General features: G+C 36.9%; 1 long non-coding RNA gene across 1 annotated transcript; it reads right to left on the bottom strand.

Moving 5' to 3' along the window:
• Nucleotides 1–2013: 2013 nt before the first annotated feature.
• Nucleotides 2014–7157, bottom strand: LOC149917572 (uncharacterized). The gene is made up of 5 exons (XR_016467545.1): nucleotides 7111–7157; nucleotides 6582–6696; nucleotides 5596–5749; nucleotides 4176–4298; nucleotides 2014–2622 (listed from the first exon to the last, which is right to left on the bottom strand). It is a non-coding gene; the product is annotated as an uncharacterized LOC149917572 (long non-coding RNA).
• Between the last annotated feature and the right edge of the window lie 812 nt (nucleotides 7158–7969).

The raw sequence follows: 7969 nt of genomic DNA, 5'->3' as shown, positions 1-7969 counted from the left end.
CAGATAATGGAGAAGTTTAACCTTCACAGAGCTAAAGCTGAATGCGATAAATCTCTCCTAAAAACCCTATTTTTACCCAACTGCTTTCCATTTCAAGGACACCAGAGAACCCCCCCCCCCCCCCCCCTTCTTTTTCTCTCTCCCTTCCCCCATCAATATCTTTTTTCTTTTCACATGTCTTTAGGACTTGAAAATACAGAATAGCCAAGGAAAACATCAAAACAAGCATTATACAGTACAGACACAAGCTCCAAGAGTATTTCCTCTGAAACCATTTTTGTTCGTATGTTACATTTAGGTGCTTGTAGGATGTTTCAGATCTAGCTGTTTTCACATCAGAAACATCTATGAGACTGAATTCATGCATATTTAAAGTAGAAAAAACATAGACACTAAGTACAGTGTGTAGAACTCTGTGGAGATTTGAGTTCACTATTATACCATTTCCACAGTATTTTCCTTCATATGGAAAAGAAAACAATTATCTGCTGTTACACAGTTTACTTGTGCAGACAAATAAGATACGTAGAATTCAGATAAAGAGTAGGGGGGGGTTGGGGGAAGACTTAGCATAAAATACAAGAAAGGCCTGCCAAGCTGTTGCAAAAATAATAATTTATTTTGCTATATCTACTTAACTAGATGGAATAGAATATATAACAATTTTAGCTTATTCGAAGAAGAAAACTCCCCATGTATTTGCTTAGCTGTTAACTCAAAACCATAGTTTCAATTCAGTCTATGTACAAAGAGACAAAATTACTACTTTAAAGGAAGTTATTTTACAAATAGATAGAAAACCAAATAATGGCTTTAACGGCAGCTAGCAGATTGGCTCCCATCACATCGTGAATCTTCTATCAAAGTCATACAGCAGAACAGTGGCAGTGATGGGTTTTTCGAAGCATTCTGCCTCGAGGAACATAGTCTGCATGATCTTTGTAGCACAGGAAGGATGGGAGATAGTTTCTCTGTTCATTAACAATGCCAAAAAGTGCATACACGACTCCTAGTTGTGATAGTAGTTTCAGACTACACAGTAATGAAGTTTTTGATGAATTTAACTTTGACAAATAACAGCATATTGAAGCACAGCAGTTTCCAAGAAATTCTGTCTACTCCAAATTCAAACAGGCTTGCAGGAGGAAGTGCTAAGCCAACCAATCTCCTAGACAAAAATCACATTTTCACTGCATATATTCAGAAAAATATTTAGGTATAATTACATAATCAGTCCCTGATTTAAATTGCTGAACTGCCCCCTTAAAATGTGGGCAAGGGGATCATGCTGATGAAATCCTGTTACTTCACACATCAGGTGACAGACACTTGAAGCAAACTTCAGGCTTGCTTCCTGCCACTGGCTACAGGACTGCAAGTGGGGCTCTGCCAGGCTTGCACCACCACTTGCAGATGAATACAGTTTGGTTTTATCACTCTTCTGCTAAAGATCTAGCATCAGAAGATTTAGCATCAGGAGGAATGATTGACATTGGCACCAGCTTTTATGCTGTCATATGCTGAGAGTGTTAGTTGTTGAGACAGCTGTTCTGTTATCCACACGTACTGCAATGGGTGTGCTATGAAAGACAGGATTATTCTTGTACCACCATGTACCTTTATCCTCCTTGGTAATCATTTTTTATGATCAAAGCATGTTTTCTGGCAGTTATTTACTTCCAGTAGCACGTTATATAATTTGCAAAATGCAGCTATCCTATCCTACTCTATGAGACAATCATCTTTTAATTTTAAATATAGTTTCAGCTTCTATATTAGTTAATCCTTCCTTTTCTTAACCAGAAATTTCATCTCTTCTAAGTTAAAATCTACTGGGCATTTGAAAAAAATTCATATCATCTCTTTTTTGAAATAGTAGTGAATACTTTTGTTTTATAGTGGCCTTATTTTTAAGATTACTGGTATAAATAAAAAGTGAGAAGGACGCTATCAGTGCTGCAGGTAAAGTTTCAAACTGTTTATCTGTATTTATACCACTGTCCTAACTGAAGATCACTTCAGAGCCTCATAGCAGTAACAAACACCATGCTTTATTGCTAAAACATTCAGAGTTAACTTTATCAGAATTCCCACTGGTTTCACTGGCATCAACTGTAGCTTTTACCATTGCCGTAGGATATTGCTATGGAAGAGGGAAAGGAATAGTGAAGAAAGACAAATAAAGGTGTTAATGAACTGGTGAGCAGCACTTTACACTCAAACTTTTCCTCTCACCAGCAACATCTGAAAACTTACCTTGCTTTTCTGTACCCTCCCAAAACAATACAATTATGTAGTCAAATAACCTTACATCTCATTTTATAATTAGTACTATTACATAGAATCTAAGCTTATACACATGTCCCAAGTGACATGATTAACTTCAGAGATATTAGTTGGCAGGAGCTAGTCACAAAGCATAAACTAATTAATGTTTGAGGACAAAGATAGGACAAGGGAGGTCACATATGTGATGTGTTTTGAGGACTGCCAAAGAAAAATGGAAAGGAAGCATAACACATCATCTTCAGTGAGCTATTTTAGCAGTAACTGGAGAATCCGTGAAGATGCGAGATCCGTGATCACTTTCTTGAGAGCTTCTGGATTTTTGGCTTTCTCTTCCTTGATTGTTTATTAAATGTGACAAAAAAGGAAGTAAAAAATGGGAAAGGTTACTGAAAACTTTATGGGGATCATTTCAGCTGACCAAGAAATGTATCTAATAAAACAAATGTACAGAATATTCCAAATTTAGAAAAGTATGCAACTATTACTTTTTTCTTGTGTGCTGATATTCAGCTGCAACAAGGTGCTGTTTAAAAGAACAAATTTGATATTTTTATACCTTCAGATTTCTTTTGCTTTTTGCACAGCAGGCTGATTTTCTTCTCAAACACAGATGCTTCATCCTAATTCCATTATGGTAAGCATTTAAATATTCTCTTATATGCTGACCTCCGTGAGAATTAAAGTAAAACATCTGCTGAGTATAAATATAGATGACTAATATATGCTTAAGTGCCTTGATGAAATGGGGCTGTGTTGGCATTGTTCTTATTTCATATAAAAGAATGTGAAGTTTGGAAACATAAAACAATAGAACTATGCTGTAGTCACAGCTGATTCACTGTGGTGAACACTGCATTGCTTGTGTCTAGATAGGAACATGGCAGACCCTGGTGTGGGGCCCCCAGGAGCTGCACCCAGAAGCAGTGTCACTTATCCCTGTACTTATCCAGTGGGGAAATCAGGGTAGAGGAAATAAACCATAGAATCACAGAATTGTTGAGGTTGGAAAGACCAATAAGATCATCTAGCCCAACCATCAACCCATGCTTGTGACTGCTCTAGACCATGTCATTTAGTGAGACATCTGCCTCTTTTCTTGACCACCTCCAGGTATGGTGACTTCACCACATCTCTGGCAGCCTTTTCCAATAAATCACTACTATTTCTGAGAAGAATTTTTTTCCTAATAGCCAACCTGAACGAAGGCAACATGATCAGCAAGGACAATGGAAGATGTGACTGGAAATAATATATGGTCCATGGGAAGGGCACTGGAAGGACAGGTACACAACCCAGGCAAGGGGTGAAAGTGCTAAAGACTCATCTTTACCATTTAGGATCATTTAGATTATTTAGGATTGGTAGGCAGACTGAGAGTAGGACAGCTTTGAGACAGATTCAGGCTATAAGCCTGACAAAACATTGAACTGAAACAAGATAACTGTGTTGAGTAGAAAAGTGAAATTACTTCTATTAGTGCCAGCTTTGAGAGTTCACCTGTTTACAGAAATGAATTTGAATGGATATCCAGGTGAGAGTGGCAGCCACTTGAACAGTGAAGTTGGGCTGAGGCCAGAACAGGAGTGAGACAAGCCCAAAAGAAGTTGGAAGGAGCAGGGTAGCAGTTTTGTGGAGATGGGAAGGGAGTGATGCCAGGAGAGTACATATGGTCTGTAACCCATCAGATACGCTCCATAGGTGGATAGCATGGCTGGGGCAGATATAAACCCAAAACTCTTTCTTGCTATAGTTCTTATACAAACTCAAACTAAACAGATAGTCCATTATGAGGGTATCAGTGTTATCTATTTCTCCTCTGTCTTACGCAGTAGATGCTGAATGGTAAATTTAAAAGCTACATTGTTTTTGATCCATTAACAACCAACCTTTATCAGCATTGCACGTAGATATTTTCTGTCTCGCTTCACAGAAAGTATGAAGCATCTTCTCATTCACACAGCAACAAAGAAGCACTGACAAATACCATCCAGATGATCCAGTCAAGTTCTCTGAAAAAAATAAGTGAATTAATCCATGACATTTCAATTTGCTCTCAGTGCACACATGTATGCACACAAAAAGTACTTTTTCCAATTAGAATCACAGTTTATACAGAAAAGTATCAATTGTTTTACTTTTCCTTTTAAGTCTCATTTCTGGATTCTTCCATGGAAGAACAAGAATTCTTTCAGGTGATATTTTGGTGGAGCCTTCTTATCTCTTTTCTGTGCAGTTTCCCTGCTATAAAAAAAGAGCCATAGGTAGAATTAAATCTTGACACAGATTATATTTTAAGCAAAAGTGACCGTTCTATGGCTCCTTTGGTTGCTTCACTTCAAAAAATAAACAGAATTATTGTATAGATATCCTGACTATTAAATCAAATTGTGCTACCTTTTTCTTAGTCCGTCAGTTAACAGAATATGCATTTTGTAAGAGACAGGCAATGAATTTGAAAGATGCTGTAAGCATGAATTCCTCACTGAAGTTTCACTTAAGGTGCAAAATTGGTCTTTTTGGCACTGTTTGAAAGAAGACAGATTCATATAGGATAAAGTTGGTGAAAAGTCAGTGTGATGTAGATTTTTTTTTTTATTTTTATATTTTGACAGTCATATGGACATACCTGTTTATTGAATTAGAAGTGACATTGAACAATATTCTAATTAGGGAGAAAAGTGTGTCCCTATCAGGTTTAAAGTAACAGTATAGGAAATCTGAGAATTCAGTCAAGTTCCAGCATTTCTGTCTAAATCTATTTTCCTAGTACTACCTTTTATTCACAAGGCAAAAAAAGGAGAAAAAAGTAGATGTTAGACCAGTGTATATAATTTATTGGGCAAATTACATTCCTTTAAAGGGGAAGAACTGTTATTCATTTTTAATTCTAATAAATATGCTGATGTGTATTGCTTCTGTTTTTCACATCCACTTGAAATTTTATGTCTAGTGCATTGCCTCATAACTTGAAGCCAAAACCTCAGTGCCTCAGTGCAGGCTGCTAGAAGACACACTCCTTGGTCAGATCATTAGAGAAGCTTTAATCCTTTAGAACAATTTTTCAATACTGTTTACACTGGGGACTTCCCTGTACAAATCCTCTTTACACAAGACAAGAATAACGCAGGAAGAAACTATTTGTCTCTGATCTCTGCAAAGAAGGAGAGCAAGCCTGAGTCCTCAGGGAGCTTTCTATCACTTAAACTAACCAGGAGGGGATTAATCAAAGATATCTTTGCTGCATGATGTACAGCCAGCTTCAAAGCTACAATCACATTGATCAGTGTTCAGCAGAACAACACTCACAGCATCTTGTGTTTTAAGTTGAGGTAGAGTAGAGCTGAAACGTCCAGTTCATTTCATCCCTCCTTCTCTTCTATCAAAACAACAGCAGGGTTTCATGATGTCCTGGAATCCAAAGTACGCTGGTCAGTTGCTGGCACAGGAATTCAGCCCTCTGCTGGAATGAACATTAAGTGGGTGGTGATCGCATGTACATATTCCTTGCAAGCAAATCCAACCTCCTTTTGTGTAGCATTTTAAAAGCTGCCTAGTATGCAAAACTAATTTCCTCTAGAAATGAGAGATTGATTATCTCTTCACAATGCCATTTTTGTCATTATATTGACAGTTATTTCCATCCTATCGTAAGAGCACATAACTGAAATACCATACGGCAGTGAAAAAACACTGCTGCTGTCAATGAAAAAAACTAGTAACCTTTTAGTTCTGAATGAAGAATTGTACTTTGTAAGTAGAATATTAGACTTACAACTCATTAAGAAAGGGGAATAAATATTTCTGAGTGAAAAAACACTAAAATATCTTAGCTTTTGTTAAAAGTAACTAACTTTACTACATTTAAGGAAAATATAATTTTATAATAAAATAACAATTATATATTTAATATGAATTAATTAATATCAAATATTAAATTAAACAATATTTATATAACAATAATAATTTTATAATTTTATAATAAAATTTTGATTAAAAGTAAATAGTGCATTCAAAAGTTGCATCTTCCTGGCTGCTTTTCCTCTCCTCTCCTCTCCTCTCCTCTCCTCTCCTCTCCTCTCCTCTCCTCTCCTCTCCTCTCCTCTCCTCTCCTCTCCTCTCCTCTCCTCTCCTCTCCTCTCCTCTCCTCTCCTCTCCTCTCCTCTTCTCTCCTCTCCACTCCTCTCCTCTCCTCTCCTCTTTTCTTTTCCTTTCTTTTTTAATCAAGGAGGGATATTTAGGGAAAAAAAAGGAGACAAAAAAAAGAAGACTACTTCACAGTAACTGGTACTTACTAGATTCAGCTAGACTCTGACTAATCTAATGAAAGGGAGAGCCTTGCAGGCTAGGCATGGACCTTTTTCATCAGCTTGTAGGTGGACCATCTGCACCTTCCTATTGTGGCGAATACTTAAATGAATATACAAAGAGAAACAAAGTCAAGAAGTGTTCATATCCCTTCTAGTGACCTTATTAGTTACAACATTGGCTGTTTCCATATCTATATGCCACTTGCCTTTTTTTTTAATTACTGAAAAAAAACAAAATATTTTCCTTCTACAACAGTAGTATAGAAAACTGAACATCATCAAATGGAAATGTTTCAGTTGTGTGGAGCTATTTCTTTCTAGAGACAAAATAGCAATTTCTAAGCTCTAGAAGAAGGAATAGATGATGCTGATCACACAGAGTTTTTGTATGTTTTTGCTTAAAATGATACTATTTCTTCCTTTTGAGATATGCTCATTTCCTCCACTGTTGATCACATAGGATGACAAAATATATCTCAGAAGAGTAACATATTCAGCTCAGATCACTATTTACCTTGAAATAGAATTGCTTTCTTCTTCCACAAAGATTCTTCATTGCTCAGGTCACCAGCAAGACAAGAGGAAGAGGAATATAATCAAAAGGATAACAGCTGTGCTATTTATTGAGGCTCATTAGCTGCTACATTTGATTCTCTTGCTAGATGCTTGCATTTCTATGAAGGCTAAAACCAGTTCTAATTTCTCCACAGTTTTCCTAGTCCTATCTTCTAGTCCTGTCTGCTTTCTTGCTAGTATTCACTTTCTGGGAAACTCCTCAGTCAGGATGTTTTTGCTTGTGATAATTGGAAGAAAGTGACATGTTGTGAAGGAAGGATGACTTCAAAAGTTCTTTAAGGATACCCTCACCAAGTGCAGTTGATATCAGCCATCTCCCTGTTCCCTGTGTGGCTGCTGAATGAAACACTGGAATAGAAATAAAATCAATTGAGCTTCACCCTTCACAGAACAAAGGAGTAAGTAGTTCAAGGCCCCAACAGAGTTAAACCCCTTGGGAAATGTGGAGGACAACCAGAGGAAGTTTAAAATGAACTACAAGCAATGGGCACCAGCAAAAGGAAGACAGAGAGAAAGCAGCCTTCTTGCTGACAGTAGGTGGTTTTGAACTACTTGATGTTTTAATGGTTTTCAATAGCTCAAGCAGAGAAGGCTAACTGTGAAAGTGCAGTAGAAAATTCAAGTACTTCACACTTCGCATAGAAATAAAACATGTAGGAGATTTTTAGATAGACTCCGAAGAAAGATTTGCAGAAATTTGTGGAGGAATTTATAGAATTATAAGTTGTAGAAATCTTTCAATTTTACAGTTAATTCAATCATTAGCATCTGGCTAAATCATGAGAGCATCTAGGGCA

Source organism: Phasianus colchicus, chromosome 6, assembly GCF_987193195.1.
Source record: "Phasianus colchicus chromosome 6, bPhaCol1.hap1.1, whole genome shotgun sequence".
Taxonomy (NCBI): Eukaryota; Metazoa; Chordata; class Aves; order Galliformes; family Phasianidae; genus Phasianus; species Phasianus colchicus.
The sequence above is the reverse complement of the archived record's forward strand: the minus strand, read 5'-3'. Positions and strand labels throughout refer to the sequence as shown.